This window comes from Dendrobates tinctorius, unplaced genomic scaffold (genome assembly GCF_039654945.1).
Source record: "Dendrobates tinctorius isolate UK_male_01 unplaced genomic scaffold, ASM3965494v1 ptg000105l, whole genome shotgun sequence".
In the NCBI taxonomy this organism is placed as follows: domain Eukaryota; kingdom Metazoa; phylum Chordata; class Amphibia; order Anura; family Dendrobatidae; genus Dendrobates; species Dendrobates tinctorius.
In genome coordinates, this window is record NW_027361773.1 from 10,639,261 (window position 1) to 10,655,906 (window position 16,646).

General features: G+C 43.5%; 1 protein-coding gene across 4 annotated transcripts in view; it reads left to right on the forward strand.

Annotated features, from left to right (window-relative positions):
- Nucleotides 1–16,646, forward strand: part of IL15RA (interleukin 15 receptor subunit alpha) — a 157,009-nt gene that overhangs the window by 30,171 nt on the left and 110,192 nt on the right. Inside the window, exon 2 of one of the 4 annotated variants that reach the window (XM_073589059.1) lies at nt 6,673–6,758. The exons of the other annotated variants lie outside the window; for them this stretch is intronic. The gene's annotated coding sequence lies outside the window, so the exon portion shown is untranslated. The remainder of the gene's footprint in view (nt 1–6,672; nt 6,759–16,646) is intronic. 4 annotated transcript variants of the gene reach the window in all.

Below are 16,646 nucleotides of genomic sequence, written 5' to 3' on the forward strand. Positions count from 1 at the left end.
TAGCGAGAGTTAGTAAACTAGTTGTGAGTGGTCGTAACCATGAATACCTAAGGTCCTGCAATGCCTGCACATTAGGAAAGAGACATAGCGAATCAGAAAAAAATATACAACGTTTCTAATTGTAGGTATTTGCTAATATTATTATTACACTTACTACATATGGGATAAGATCTTGGAGATGGAAATACCCCTTTAATTTCTCTGTCACTGAAGCCTTGGAACTCCTGCCGGAAGCACTCTCTACATTTCACGTACACTGTCCCGTCTTGTTCCGTTACATCTCCGAGTTATAAACTCTGGGCCATATTGCTAGGCATCCTCTTCCGGGACCGTCTCTGTTTGATCACTCTGTCCTCCTATGAGTTTTCCTTTTCTCTTTACTTCGGTTCATGCTAACCATCATCTCATTCTCTCCTCACTTCAGGGCAGCCACGGCATGCGGTACTGCTTACTGTCCAGACCTTAGGTCTACTTCAAATACACACTGGGCCCTATCTGACGTTCTGACAGGAAACTGTCTCTGTTCCTTCACCTTATCACCTCCTACTCCGGGCTAGTCTCAATCATTAACTCTAAAGGGCCTTTCACACATAGCGAGATCGCTAGCGATATCGCTAAAGCGTCACCGATTTTGTGACGCAACAGCGATATCGCTAGTAATCTCACTTTGTGTTACACATACCTGTGATCGCCCCCCCCCCCCCCCCGCTGGATATCGCTGATCGCGCTCGAATGGCCTGGGACATTTTTTTTCTTCGCTGGCGTCCCGCTGGCACCGACTAGCGACGCTTGGACGCAGGCAGAAGTCGTCATCATCGCTGCGGTGTGACAGGTAGGAGCGACCGCCGACGGATCACTGTATCGCTGCTGCGTCGCTGGTGAGATCTGCCTGTTTGGCAGCTCACTAGCGACTATTTAGCGATGCACCAGTGATCCTGACCAGGTCGTATCGTTGTCGGGATCGCTGGTGCATCGCTAAATGTAACGGGACCCTAACTCTCCGAACTTGCGGACAGAAGACAATAACACAACACACAATACAACAATAGACTTGTTCTTCAAGGGGGAACATGGGCAGTATGCCTGCATTTACCCCATCACGTTTGTGTGGACGTACTCCTGTTTCCTCCCGCATTCTAAAGACATCCTGATAAGGAACTGATAAGGATTGCGAGCCATACTGTAGTGGGGATAGTGATGATAATGACTATATTGCACAGTATTATTATGGTGCTATATAAATGAGTAAAATAAATCAAAACATGCTAACTCACTAGGATCAAAACATTTCTCCATTCTGTAAGCCTGTGAAAATCGTACCACACATCTGAGTGTAGTCTAATAATAAATTATAATAATAAATTTTATTTCTATAGCGCCGACATATTCCGCAGCACTTTACATTTCAGAGGGGATTTGTACAGACAATAGACATTACAGCATAACAATAATCACATAGATGAAAACAAATACCAAGAGGAATGAGGGCCCTGCTCGCAAGTTTACAGTCTATGAGGAAAAGGGGAGACACGAAAGGTGGGTGGTAACAGTTGCCCTGATTGTATGGACCAGCCATAATGTTAAGTGTGTAACAGTACAGACACAGAGGGCTAATGGATGCATAAAACATGTGGGAACATGATGCGGGGAACCTGGTTATGTTAAAACTTTTGGCTGTGCCACACAGGGATAGATTAGGTTAATGTGTTGAGGCGATAGGCCAGTCTGAATAAATGTGTTTTCAGGGCATGCTTAAAATTGTGGGGATTGGGGACTAATCGTATTGACATGGGAAGTGCATTCCAAAGAATTGGCACAGCACGTGTAAAGTCTTAGAGACGGGAGTGGGAGGTTCTGATTATTGAGGATGCTAACCTCAGGTCATCAGCAGAGCGGAGGGCGCGGGTAGGGTGGTATACTGAAACAAGGGAGAAGATGTAGGGTGGTGCTGAGCCATGGAGGGCTTTGTGGGTGTGGGTAATAAGTTTATACTAAATTCTGGAGTGGATGGGTAGCCAGTGTAATGACTGGCACAAGGTAGAGGCATCGGTGTAACCATTGGTGAGGAATATGATCCTGGCTGCAGCATTCAAGACAGATTGGAGAGGGGAGAGTTTGGTAAGAGGGAGACCGATTAGAAGAGAGTTACAATAGTCGAGACGAGAATGAATAAGAGAAACAGTAAGAGTTTTTGCAGAGTCAAAAGTAAGAAAATGTCGAATTCTAGAGATGTTTTTGAGGTGCAGATGACAAGAGCGAGCCAGTGATCGAATGTGGGGGGTGAAGGAAAGCTTGGAGTCAAGTATGACCCCAAGACAGCGGGCATGTTGCTGGGGAGTAATAGTGGAACCACACACAAAAATGGCAATGTCGGCTATAGGTACATTTGTAGAGGGAGGAAACACAAGGAGTTCAGTCTTTGACAGGTTCAGTTTCAGATATAGTGAGGACATGATGTTAGACACAGCGTTTAGACAATCGCCGGTGTTTTCTAGAAAGGCTGGCGTGATGTCAGGAGAAGAAGCATATAATTGGGTGTCATCAGCATAGAGATGGTACTGAAAACCAAATCTACTGATTGTTTGACCAATAGGGGCAGTGTACAAGGAGAAGAGGAGGGGGCCTAGAACCGATCCTTGAGGAACCCCAACAGTAAGGGGAAGGTGAGAGGAGGAGGAGCCAGCAAAAGATACAGTAAAGGAGCGGTCAGAGAGATAGGAGGAGAACCAGGAGAGAACGGTGTCCTTGAGGCCAATGGAACAGAGCATAGTGAGGAGGAGCTGATGATCCACAATGTCGAATGCTGCAGAGAGATCCAAGAGAATTAGCATGGAGTAATGACCATTTGATTTAGCTGTTAGTAGATCATTAGAGACTTTAGTGAGGGCAGTTTCAGTAGAGTGTAAAGAGCGGAAACCGGACTGGAGAGGGTCGAGAAGAGAGTTATCAAAGAGATAGCGGATAAGACGGGAGTGGACCAGGCGTTCCAGGAGTTTAGAGATGAAGGGAAGATTAGAGACAGGTCTATAGTTAGCAGCACAGTTTTGGTCGAGGGATGGTTTTTTAAGTAGTGGATGTATGATGGCATGCTTAAATGAGGAGGGAAAGATACCAGAAGAGAGAGAGAGGTTAAATATTTTAGTTAGGTGAGGGGTGACAGCAGGGGAAAGGGACTGGAGATGTGACGGAAATGGGTTACTGGTGCAAGTGGTTGGGCGAGAAGATGCAAGGAGCCTGCTTGCTTCTTCTTCTGTGACTGGTTCAAAATCAGAGAGTGAGCTAGATGCAGTGGGGGCGGGAGGACAGTGCATGGTATGAGGTGATAGGGAGATAATTTCCTGTCGGATCTGGTCAATTTTTTCTTTGAAGTAATTGGCCAGATCGTCAGCTCGGAGCTCTGTGGTTGGGGCCTGTACTGTTATGATTGAGTCACCGTAGGAGGCAAAAACAGAAATGCTAGCTAAGTCCAGAAAACCAGAGAAGTTGGCAGCTATCGGATTGCAGACCCCTGAACCTATCAACACAACTAGCAGTAGCCGTGGGGGGTTCCTACGATGCCCTAGACCCCTCGATCACAGCCGGAGAATTAAATAGGCCTAAAGAAAGAAAGGGGAAATCTAAACTGCCCCAGAGCAGACCCCAAAGCAATAGGCAGCCCCCAACATATAATGACGGTGAAGCAAGATGAAAATACTAGCACAGACAGAAAGATAGACTGAGCAAAGAGGGGCCCAAGCTAACTAAATAGAAAAGGACAGGAAGGCTGCTGTCTGCAATCCGTGAAAAACCCTATGAAAATAAGAGCCAACAGACTGACAGTGAAAAAGGCCCTGAAGACGCTAGGCTTCAAAAAAGCTATGTCAGTACTCAGGAATATACTGAAGACAGAGCTACAGACAAAAGGAGATTCAGCTCACCCCAGCAGGGAATGGCAGAATACTGAAAAGCAAGGAAAACAAAAAACAAAACAAAAAGCTAACAGGCAAAACAGAAACTTAGCTTTACAGGAGCAGGAATCAGACTGGTGTCCTAGAAGTCCACAGAGAAATCACCCGCAGGGCAGAAGGGCGTCGGCAGCCTTATATCCAGTCCGTGACTCCACTCAGCCAGTCATCCTCATTAGACTCAGGTGCCTGATAATCAGGCTCATTACCTTCCTTTACCAGAATAGGGAGTTCACCAGACCCCAGTGACGAAGGGGAAAATGAACTCACAACACTGTACACTTGGGTTGAGTAGAGAATGAAAAGTGTCAAAGAGACGTTTTGGGTTAATGGACAGTGAGGTGATGAGGGTGTTGACATAGGTTTGTTTGGAGAGGTGAAGGGCAGTGTTGTAAGTTCGAAGCATAAACTTATAATGGATGAAATCTTTGTGTAGATTGGATTTTCTCTACAGACGTTCGGCGCACCTGGAGCACCGCTGCAGGAAACGTGTTTGCAGGGTTGCCAGGGTTGTCGCCGTCTGTGATGTGGTGTTCTATTTATAGGGGGTGCAAATTCATCCAGGGCACTTTGAAGTGTTTGATTGTAATGCTTCAATGCAGAATCAGGACATGAGAGGGAGGAGATAGGGGCCAATGAAGACTGCAAGTTCTTCATAACTTCCTGGGTGTTAATGGACTGTATGTTTCTATAAATATGGACAGTGGGGGTGACCTGAGCAGCCTGGCAGTTCTTGATAGAGAATGAAAGAAGATTGTGGCCAGAGAGTGGGAGAGGGGAGTTTGCAAAATCATCCACTGTACAAAGCCGAGAGAAGACCAAGTAGAGGGAGTTTCCGTCTTCATGCGTTGGAGAATTAGTAAGCTGCAAAAGGCAAAACGAGGAGGTTAGAGATAAAAGGTGAGTAGCAGATGGGGAGAGTGGAAGAGCAATGGGGATGTTGAAATCTCCCATGATGAGGGTAGGGATGTCACAGGAGAGAAAATGTGGAAGCCAAGTGGCAAAATGATCCAGGAACTGATGGGAGGGGCCGGGAGGACGATAAACCACCACCATTCACATGGAGAAGGGGGTGTAGAGTCTGACGGCATGGACCTCAAAAGAAGGGAAGACTAGTGAGGGTAGTTGAGAGATAACCTGAAAGGTACATTTTGGTGATGGGAGCAGACCAATGCCTCCACCTGCTCTATTGTCTGATCTTGGGGTATGAGAGAAATGTAGTCCCCCATATGAAAGAGCAGCAGCAGCGGTAGTGTCTGACTGCTGGATCCAGGTTTCAGTAAGAGCCAGGAGGTTAAGAGAATTAGAAAGGAAAAAGTCATGAGTGAAGGAGAGTTTGTTACACACTGAGCGAGAATTCCAAAATGCACAATTAAGAGAGACAGATGGCATGCAGGGAATATTAATAAGATTAGAGGGGTTTCTGAGTGTAGCAGTTGGGGGGTTTGACTTTCTATAACATGGGGGACCAGGGTTGGGAGCAGTGTCTCCTGCGACTAGGAGAAGGAGGATAGAAAGAGTGAGCAGATGGTTAAGTGATTTGTGAGAGCGTCTCTTATGTCGAATGGTGGGACTGACTGGATCTGTGCAATTTAACAATGTGAAAAGAGCATGAGTGCTATAGATAGGAGAGGAAAGGACCGAGGGGCCGATATGGATGGAGTGTAGAGAGTTAATGCCAGGGTGGTGGATGTGTGTGACTGCAGTGGCCAGGATATAAATTACACAAATGCATATGATATATATTTGTTGCACTCCAAATGTACAGGGAGTAGATGTATATAAATGTCTTACCTGTCTCCTGCCCTGTCTAACTGCCATGTTATAACTGCCAGTTGTTTGATACATGTACTTCGATTACATGTGCATAAATGCCCCCTGCATAAATGCTTCCCCAAGCTATGTCTGAATATATAGGAGGCAAAGACTTAGAACTTTTTTTTTTTTTTTGGCTCTCTCTTCTCGTTAATCAATCAAACTAAATTGAGACAGCAGGACCCAATAAAATGTTGTGGTCAAATAAACAGATGTCCAGCACTACATGGATCATAAAGCATTTTGAAAAGTTTTTTGACCTCACAACATAAGGGGACAAGCAGAGTAAATTGAAAAAACTATACACCAGATATAAGCTTGCATAGTCGAAAACACATATATAGCATTCAGGATTAACTGCTTGCTGACATTGAATGGAGTGGAGAAACACAGGTTGATTCAGAGCAGAGTCTGATGTTTTCCGCCTATTGACTTGCATGACCAAGTGCAATCCGATTTAAGGATGTAAATCATGCATGTTACAGGTTAGTTCTGAGGAAAAAAAATCAGACATATGCACAGTCTCATAGAATTACATTGGTCTGAATGCCATCTGATGTTTTGTTGGCCCGAAAATACAGTCGTCTGCAAAAGGTTAAGACAATTGATTATAGTTTCCAATTTTTGGAATGGACTACAACCCCCAGAGAGGCCCAGACACACCATGATTTTGTTGATGCCACAGTGATAAAAGATTCCAAAGCCTTGGCATAGACCCTAAGTTGAAGTTGAAAGTGTGTCTATATATTGTTGGTGGTAGTTGGTGGCTCGTTTTTCTTATAGTCCTATCTGAGCAGTGCATGCAGCTGTCATGACTGTTTGAATTCTTGGTATATTATATTTATATGTATATTTCGGGGCTTGTAAATGTATTCTGAGCAACTTGCTGAGAGTTGTCTTTATACTTTACCAGGTGAAACTGCTGTACAGTCAAGAAGGCGAGCTACAGTATTTTCCAAATGTCATGCACTGCCAGCATAGAGCTTTAAGAAAATAGTGGTAAGTAGATAATTATGCCTTTCCCAACATTTACTCTCTAATAATATGTACAAAACAGCAAACGTAATGCAACATAGTCAGAAAGTGTCCAATTAGTTTACACATAAGTATTAAGTCCTGTCTGAGTATATGTGTAAATAGAAATATGCTATTTCTGCTGCTGCACATCTCCATAAGCTATAACATGAATAGTACATTCCTCATTTTCTCTTAGCGCTAATCCCATAATATGCAATTATAACCCGAGGAATCTTTTATTCCCCTATGTAGTTCATTTTAAGCATACTTCTTTGAGCTTTGCCTTCATAAAACCCATTTTGCCTGCCACACATTATATTCTTCTCATACAACGAGGTGCACTGGGAGCAATGTTTTCCCAACCATCTGTACAACCCGTGTAGTGCTAATGATGACGTTCGTCTATGTGGACACCATATCCCAAAGATCTATTACTTTACTTATTATTTTACTTAATTCATTTTCACATTTTCTCGTCTCAATGAAAAATACCACTAACATTTATATTTATATTCGGGTCGTATTAGCTTTCATGATAAATTTTTCCATGAACTTTGACACAGTTCATAAACTGTAACTGAAAACTTTAAGAAAGAGAAGGAGGATGGGAGAGAATTGTTTTTCTCCAGAAGGGAGTGCCCTTTGTTGAATGTTCTTTTCACGAAGCACGACATATTAAGCAAATAATAAATATATTTATCTTACTCTTAACAAAAAAAAAAGCGATCGCTCTTGTCCATTACTAATTTTGTTGCTTTTTTTTAGCCTATTCCAAGTCATCCTTTTTATGAACCAAGACATATAGCTGAACTGCATATTACTAATTTCTTGTAAGACAGTAAAACCATATCCCTGTCTTACACGTGCATTCTTTCTTAAAGGGAATTTGTCATAAGTTTTTTTTTGCTATGTAATCTGTGAGCTGCATGATGTAAGGGCAAAAACCCTGATTCCAATCTTGTATCACTTACTGGTCTGCATGCTGACATTTTGACAAAATCACTGTTTTCTCTGTTGCAGACCTGCAATTTTGGTCTGTGTTTGTTTTTACTATCATTATGTATTCTTCTCTTCTTGTATGTGACACAAAATTGCTGAAGGTTTCCCAAGCATCTCCGAGCATTAAGGGATGCAACACAGTTTACATCTGTGTGCAGCTTATTTTTTCAAATCTCCACAGACAAGAAAAATAGCAGATATATCAAAAGGCTCATACTAAAATACCGGTAAATGTTTTCTATCTGCGAAAAAAAAAAAAAAGACTGCATGCAGGAATCAGATGTTTGTATGGGGCCCGAGACACAGAGGATTACTTTGCACACTGTTTTTTTTTAACCTGACTCTCATAGTTGTGCTCCTAGTAAAATATAAAATAAATGCAGATTATGGAAAAATGTAAATTTATTGTAATATTCTATAAGTCACATTCAACAGATAAGAGAGACTGGAACTATGCCAATGCACCTTAGATACCTGTTGGTCAAATGCCGATTCACCCAACAGCTATCCCTACTCTCCCATAAGGATGAATGCGCTCAGCCCTGATCAACATAAGATTTGCGGTAGTTTCTTGCCACTATGGAAAATTAGAGAATCTACAAATGTTATCAAAACATTTACTGTACATTAATAACTAAAATAAGCACTTTGATGACTCTTGGGTGTAATGCATGTATCTGCAGAGCTTTAGTTGACATTACTTGCCTTCCTTGTTATACAGTAACCTTGTTTAGTTTATGTGGCCAGTGACCAACTCAGCATTGTCATTCTTTAGGTGTCCTACATGCGACTCTATGGGTAGATATAATTGCATCCTCAATCCCACCTCAAAGTTTATAGTTTATCCATCTTTACTATTTTGCAAATTTTAAGGTTTGTGTTTATGAATGCGTTTTGCTATCTTTAAGGCTGTGGGCACACGTAGCGTTTTAAAACGCTCACTAAAAACCGCACTCCTTCCCAGAAATTGCGCGTTTTTTTCCCGCGCGATTTCACCGCGATTTTACCGCGATTATGATCGCGATTTTGCCGCGATTTTCGCGTGCGATATTCAAGCACTTTCCAAGCGATTTGAAGCATCACTTGGAAAGTGTTTGACAGGTTGGTCACACTCGTCAAACATAGTGTTTGACAAGTGTGACCAGGTTTTTACTATTGAGGCCGCCTATGCGGCATCAATAGTAAAAGATAGAATGTTAAAATGCTAAAAAAAAATAAAAAAATCGGGGTATATTTACCTTCCGGCGTCCCGCGATGCATTCCCGGGCCTCAGCGTTCCCAGTAATGCCTTGCGAGACCTGTGATGACGTAGTCTCGCGTTGCTATAGCGATCTCGCGAGACTACGTCATTGCTGGACCGTGCTGCAAGGCACTACTGGGAACGCTAGGCCCGGGAATGCATCGCGGGACGCCGGAAGATAAATATACCCCGATTTTTTTATTTTTTATTCTTTTTTTACAGGGGTATGGTACCCAGGGCCTGGAGGACAGTCTCCTCTCCTCCACACCGTGGGTACCAACCGCACATGAGACGCTTAACTTCCCGCATGGTGGGCATAGCTACATGCGGGAAGTAAGCGATTCTCATGCATTCCTATGGGTGCGGAATCGCGGCAATTCTTTGCGATTCCGCACAAAAGAATGAGCATGCTGCGATTTTTTTCCGCGATGCGATTCCGCCGCGGAAAAAAGCGCAGCATTAGCACAGCATGTGCGGAATGCCATAGGAATGCATGGGGTGCGTTCTGTACACAATTTTTAAGCGTTTTCGCGCCGAAAATCGCGGCAAAAAAACTTAAAAATCGCTACGTGTGCACATAGCCTAATACTACTTTTTTGTGACTTCCTCAAAAGCGCGGACACTGCCAAAAATGAGGTTAAAAAGAGGTGACTCAGTTGCCTTCATTAAAGAAGCACTGCCATCAAAGTTTTTATCCTCTTAATATATTGCAGTCATCATATTATATAGCGCTGTGCACTTACAATTGCTCATTTTCCCTTTCTACCAAGTTAATTCTTTTCATCTTTCAGCTCTATGAGAAACAGGAAGTTTCTTGTCCCTGCATTTATCATTCCCCTCTTCCACTCTTGAACCAGCTGCTCCCTCCTCCCCTCTGCCAGTGACCTTTGCAGTGGCTTGTGACTCATACAGGAAAAATTGACTTCCTTTCTAAATAAAGCTTAGAAGGATTCATCTAGCCAGTTTTTAATCATGTGATGTCATAGACCTAATGGAAAAGAGAAGAATTTGCTGGATAGAAAGGCAAAATGAGCAATTGTAAGCACACAGTGCTATATAATATGATGATTGCAATATATGAAGAGAATAAAAATTTTGATAGGACCGCTTCTTTAAAGTCAGTGTCCCCATTTGCGGATATACCTGAATCCCGCTTTAGACGGATGTCTAACGGAGCCACTGGTAAATGGCTAAAACGTGATGTCAACTCAGCCTAAGTCACGGAGACTTATTTTAGTATTTTATATTGTGTACATAAAAGCATACATTAGTACAGTATAATAACACAAAATAGACTGAATTTCCAGTTAAATTTGATCTGTCATCAGAGGGTGCTCAAGGGAAAGATGCTATAAGGGCTCTTTTCCTTATTAACCTAAGGTTGTGCCCAAACAGTTGTATTTCATGGTCTCTATGTGGGTCTCCTGGCCCAAACTGTTGTTTTCTCTTTTTCTGTCAAGTTTTCTTTTTTAATGTTGAATGCAATAGAGATGATTGCAGAATATCAGTTGAGAATTTTTGACACTGCATGAAACTGCATAAATAATAAACATATAGTAATAAAAAAAAACAGCAGCACAGTCTTCATCAGTGGTGCAATCCCTCCTAGAACAGTGTATAAAAGAACAAAAATTAGAGACATTACTCCAGGGGTCCAAGTGAAAAAATGTGGCGGTCTATTCACCCGTGAACATTTCAGCTTCCCCAGAACGTAGTAATAAACTAATAAACATTAATGTAAATGACACTGTTCATACCAACATTGTTTTGTTGCATGTCATTCTGGATATAAATGATTGGGTAATGCTTTTTTTATCAGTTGTTCACTTTTATGAGATTTTAATACAAACAATAGAATAAAAACTGAAAGCAAAAGGCAATGTTATTCCTGTAGAGACAATTGGAAAACTGATGGTATTTTTCCAGATATTTTGTCCCAAATGAGCAAGTTACAGGTTGGGCCATGAAAAACAGAATCCTATTTTCCTTGCGTGTCCTGTATAAGGACACTGCCTTTTGGACTTCATTCAGCAAAACTAGAGAAGTGTAAAAAATGATTAAGGCCCAACGTATCCTTCCCTGCTAACCAGGTAGCATCGTTAGGCTGGTTTCACATTAGCGTTTTTTAGCGCAGCGCATCCATGCGCATGCGCCATGCGCCCCTATGTTTAACATGGGGGCGCATGGTCTAGTGTTTGCACACGTTTGTATGCGTTTTCGTGCGTATGCGTTTTTTGTAGTGTGCGCCTAGGCGCTCCGGACGCAACCTGTGCAACCTGTTGCATTTTTGGTCCGTCCAACCTGTGTCAAAAACGCATGCGCACGGAATGCGCTAAAATAACACATTACAGCCTATGGGAACGCAGGCATGCGCATGGACATGCACACGCCTGAGTTTAAAATCGCATGCGTTTTAAGAGTTGACATGGCTAGAAAAGCATGCGCCTTAAAAAAGCAAATGCATGCAAAACGCATGATGCGTTTTTTTACATGCGTTTCTATTGGGCACAAAGCTTAGCACTAAAAAACACTAATGTGAAAGTAGCCTTAGGCATGAGCAGTAGTGTTGAGACTGAGTGTTGTATCTAATGTGCCATATATTATTCGATAAAAAACTGGGACAGTCGTTGCAATTATCCAGGAGAGGCTTATCAGAGGCCAGAGGAAATACTCATGAAAACTATCCCAGGTGGCACATCTTGGCAGAATAAATAATTACTGGCATCTGGCAAGTAGGAAAATCACCCAAGCTGCACCAATAGCCATTTCATGACCCAAGAATCAGAGTATGCAGATTGTGTGTCTAATATCTTGATAAAAATGTGAACACATTCATGTACATAGACATTTTCCAGCAATTCTATGTAAACAGATAATGAGCTTGAATGTAGTTTCTTTCACAAACATATGAAAAATCATCCTATTTTAATTAAAAAAAATTAAAAAGTGATAATTTTTTCATCCATATTGTCATCTAAGCAATGTGTTTCAAATTTTTGTGCAAATACTACTTTTCTTTGATTTTCCTAAATGTTCAATGAAAATGAGTCAGTATAATGTTTACATAATCAACCATTCGAGTAGAAATCAAATTTTAGTAGATAACCCTCCCAATGATTTCAAAACCAAAAAAAACAAGAAAATGCACTGCTCCAAATTATTATGCACAGCAGAATTTCCAAACATTTTATAGGTTGTAAAGAACTGAAAATTATTTGTTGAATTTGCAGCATTAAGAGGTCACATTTACTTAAACCAAGAGCTTTTTCAATCAAAAACATCTTAACAGGCCAAATTACATGATAACATAGGAACCCTTCTTTGATATCACCTTCACAATTTTTATATCCATTGAACTTGTGAGTTTTCAGATAGTTTCTACTTGAATTTCTTTACAGGATATAGATTCCCTGAGATACTGTTTTGGTGTCAACTGCCTCCCACCCTTACAAATCGTTTTCTTTGAGGATACTCCAAAGATGGTGGCCATACCATAAGTTTCTCTCCTTTTATGCTCATAGTATCCAATGACTGAGAAATATTCTTTGCTGCATGAGATGTTGCATTATCATTCATGAAGATGATTTCGCTATCGATGGCACAGTTCTTTTTTCGTTAAATGGAATAAAGTGGTCAGTCAGAAACTCTATATTCTTTGCAGAGATCATTTTCACACCTTCAGGGACCGTAAAGGAACCTACCAGCTCTCTCTCTATGATTCCAGACCAAAACATGATTCCACAACCTCCTTGCTGATGTCGCAGCCATGTTGGGACATGGTGGTGTGGCGCCCCCAGGAGTATGGTCGCCACAGTGGCTTTGCCTTCCTCCAGGGGAGGGTAATGCCAGGCTTGGAGGCAATGATGGGTCTCTCTCGCAGTCAATCCGTGCATGCAACACAGTTCCACTCCAGGCCAGCAGGGGGAACTCTGAACCTGGATTAAGGGGAGGAGTGCTCTCTGAAGGCCAAGAGAAAGGAGTGGTGAGTTAGTCTGTGGACGGTGAAGTGTTCAGACGTGTGGAAGGAGTGCTGAGATAGAGCTGAGAGGAAGAGCTCATCTCTGGAGAGAGCGCATGAACTGGAGCCTGGTCTCCACGGTTGTACTGATATTAACGGTCCTGCAACAGACACCAGAGGAGTAGGAGGCTGTAAATGCCCTATTCCCATCAAAGACTTGAGGGCACAACAGCAGCTTGGATAGTGAGCCGGGACTCAGGAGAGAGGAGTCCCCGAGATAGGCTACAGCTTTCTGCCGTGCAAGTGAGGTTCTTGAGAGCATCTGACAGGAGGAACTTCAGTGTAACTTGGTACTGGAGATCCTGCAAACAAGTGCTAGTAAGGAGACTGCACAACCCGTCTGCTGAGAGAGGATCCCTGAATTGCTTCCAGGCTAGCCTGCACCCATACCATCTGTAATCAGGACCCTGGACTGCAGTTATCAAGTAAAGGTACAGAAATTGCACCCCACTGTGTCTTGTCTGCTTCCTACCTTACCTGATACATCCCCATGCCAACCACATCTACACTGCCCTGGGACTATAGCTTCACCTGTGGGGAGCTTTTACATCTTTGCTGCACCTGACCATCAGTCCCAGCGGATCTGCATGCAGCGTCGGCTTAACACCTCCCTTGCCGAACACCACAGGTGGCGTCACAAACTATTCATTTAACTACATTCCACCATTCACATCTTCCTATTACTTGGGCGCCCAGGGCCACGGTCCGGGTCACCGCTGCTGTGACACATCCCTGTTATTAATGGGTCACCGAGGAGAAAAAAGCAAAACAAGCCAAGTCACAGAAAACCAGAGAGGTTGGTAACTATGCAGATTGCAGATCCCTGATCTTACCACACAACTAGCAGTAGCCGTGGAGCGTGCCTACGATGTTCCTAGACGCCTCGTCACGGCCAGAGGACTAAATAAGCCTAAAGCAAGAAAAGGGAAAACTATCTGCCCCAGAGCAGACCCCAAAGGAATAGATAGCCCCCACACATGTATTGACGGTGAAACAAGATGAAGGCACAAACACAGGCAGGAAAATAGGCTGAGCAAATGATGGGGCCCAAACTAACTAGACAGGAAAGGAAAGGAAGGACACTGTCTGCAACCTGCAAAAAACCCTACAAAAATCATGTCCAACACTTCTGATAGCAAAATTAACCTTGAAGTCAATAGACTTCTCCCACTATATCAGCACTCTGAAATATTCTGAGACAGAGCAAAAAGAGACCGAACTAGTAAGGGACAAAAAGCCAATTGGCAAAATACTGATAAATAAGAGTGGAAATTCAGCACAACCCCCAGCAGGGGCTGGCTGACCACACCAAAAACTGAATAGACCAACAAAATCAAGTGTGAATATTAGCAGAAAAACTTAGCTTTAGATGACTGGAACAGAGCTGAAAACCAAGAGCTGACAAGCCAGAAGGAATCACCAGCAACTGATTAGGGCGTCGGCTGTCTTAAATCCAATCTGAGACTCATGAGATCCAATCGTCATCCTCATTCTCAGGTGGCAAATCTCCACCGATCAAATCAGCCTCTCTACCTCCTGTTACCACCAGAGGGAGTCTGGAAGGAGAACTCACAACTGGTGAACCAGAGAATGAACTCACAACACATCCCACTGATACCGTCCCGGTACCGAGTACCCTACAGCCCTGGGAGGGCGACCCAACTTGGCGTCACAAACAGGATTACGGAGCCCGGTATCCCCGGGTCCTGTGTGCCATAGACTGTGATTGTGTAAAAGACTGGGTGTGAAATTGGCGCCAATTGCCGCCATTGCCGCGCTGCTTGGCGCGCGTGGGAAGGAGGGGCAGGCCTTCGTGGGCGGAGCCCACCACAGAGCGTGAAGAAGTGAAGTGCCGCGTGGGAAGAGAGGACAGCGCGCGAGAGGAGGAGGAGCTGAGGCCTACAGCCCGGAGTGTCGGGCCTACAAAGTGGCCGACGGTAAGCTCCCTCAACCCCCGGCCCTGGCTAACTTTAACTAGGGGGGAACAGAATGTCCGCGCCACACGACAATGCAGCGGCGGACGTTGCCGCCAACCCCTCAGCGCCACAAGGAGGATCGCCCGCCGCAGCGGTCCCCATAATGCTGCTGTCTATGCCCTACATACCGGAAGCGGCCTGGCTACCGCAGTACTCGGGTGAGTCACATACCCTGACTGAATTTAAAGAGAGACTGTGCAGTTTGTTTAAAGTCTACCCTCTGTCTGAGAACCAGAAAGTGAATATTGATGCTACTCCTTTGGCGGAGAATAGACCTCAGTTTTGGACCCAGGTGACAATGCGAGTTGCCCCAGACCACCAAGAAAATTGTAAATTTTTGGTGCTGTATAATCTGCATGATACTATTGTTCTGGGTTTTCCTTGGCTGCAAACTCATAATCCAGTTTTGGATTGGAAATCTGGGTCTGTGGTGAGTTGGGGTTGTCAGTGTGTTCTTAGGGACGCTCCTGTTTTCTCCACCTCTCCTCAGTCTCATGATATTCCTGATTATCTAGCCGATTTTTCTGATGTATTTAGTGAGAGCAAGTCTGCGTCTTTGCCTCCTCATAGGAGTTATGACTGTGCAATTGAGTTGATGCCTGGGTGTAAATTTCCCAAGGGTCGGCTTTTCAACTTATCAGTACCCGAACATGATGCTATGCGATCCTATATTAAAGAGTCATTGGAGAAGGGTCATATTAGACCATCCTCGTCACCTTTAGGTGCTGGGGGTTTTTTTGTGGCCAAAAAAGATGGTTCATTAAGACCGTGTATTGATTATCGTTCCCTTAACAAAATGACGGTTAAATATCAGTACCGTTACCTCTGATGTCTGATTTTATTCTCCAGAGTTAAAAGTGCCTGCTGGTTTACTAAGCTTGACCTCAGGGGGGCGTATAATCTTATTCGCATCAAGCACGGGGATGAATGGAAGACGGCGTTTAATACTCCGGAGGGACATTTTGAGAACCTGGTGATGCCTTTTGGGCTCACTAATGCCCCTTCTGTCTTCCAGTCCTTTATGAATGATATTTCCCGTGACCTTGTGGATACGTTTTTGATCATCTATCTGGATGATATTTTGATCTTTTCTAGTGATTGGGATTCTCATGTGGAACACGTCCGGACTGTGTTCCGGATTTTGAGGGAGAATTCCCTGTTTGTTAAGGGATCGAAATGCCTCTTTGGTGTGCAGAGGATTTCATTTTTGGGATTTATTTTATCTCCATCAACTATTGAAATGGACCTGGCCAAGGTACAGGCCATTTATGATTGGGTTCAGCCTACTTCTTTGAAGGCCCTCCAGAAGTTTTTGGGTTTTGCTAATTTCTATCGCAAATTTATAGGTAATTTTTCTGGTATTGTCAAACCACTGACTGATCTGACCAAGAAGGGCGCTGATGTGCTGAATTGGTCTCCTGAGGCTATCTCAGCATTTCAGGAGCTTAAGCAGAGATTTACTTCAGCTCCAGTTTTACGGCAACCTGATGTCTCACTTCCATTTCAGGTGGAGATAGATGCTTCTGAGATTGGTGCAGGAGCTGTTTTGTCCCAAAAAGACCCTTTGACTTCTAAGATGAATCCCTGTGCCTTCTTTTCTCAAAAGTTCTCCTCATCTGAACACAACTATGATGTGG